Source organism: Eimeria tenella, genomic scaffold, assembly GCF_000499545.2.
Source record: "Eimeria tenella Houghton genomic scaffold, Eth_scaff2070, whole genome shotgun sequence".
Classification (NCBI taxonomy): Eukaryota; Apicomplexa; class Conoidasida; order Eucoccidiorida; family Eimeriidae; genus Eimeria; species Eimeria tenella.
The window spans coordinates 3,469-4,066 of NW_013541915.1; positions in this window are offsets into that span (position 1 = coordinate 3,469).

The following is a 598-nucleotide window of genomic DNA, read 5'->3' on the forward strand; positions in this document are numbered from 1 at the left end:
AGCGGAAGCAGCAGCAGCTGCTGCAGCGCCGGGAGAAGCAGCAGACAAACGCCTCCGCGGAGAAGGCGACTGCGCACAAGAAGCAAGCAGCAGCAGCAGCAGCAACAGCAGCAGCAGCAGAGCAGCAGTGCAGACTCCACGGTTGCAAGTAATTGAAATTTAAATAGCTGGTAAACAAATTCAAATGAATGTCGAGCGAAACACCAGCACATCTAAACCGAAGAGGTGCTGCTGCTGCTGCTGCTGCTGCTGCTGCTCTAGTGGGCCGTTGCCTTACCGGCACTATAGGAGTTGGCACCTTCATTGTTAAGATGTTCTGCTGCTGCTGCTGCTACGGCTACCAGCAGGGGTTCTGCTGCTTCTGCTGCTGCTGCACGGAGCTGCGGCTGCTGCTGCTTCTCCTGCGGCTGCAGTAGCAACAGCTGACACCTCATACGCTACGGCAGCTACTACACGAGTTGCAACTGTAGCTGCTGCTGCGTGCCCGCTGCTGCTGCTGTGGAATCTGTTGCAGCAGCTGCTGCTGCAGCAGCTGCTGCTGTTTCAGTTCAGTTGTGCATGGAAGCAACTCGCTGCGGGACGTACTGGCTGGTGCTGC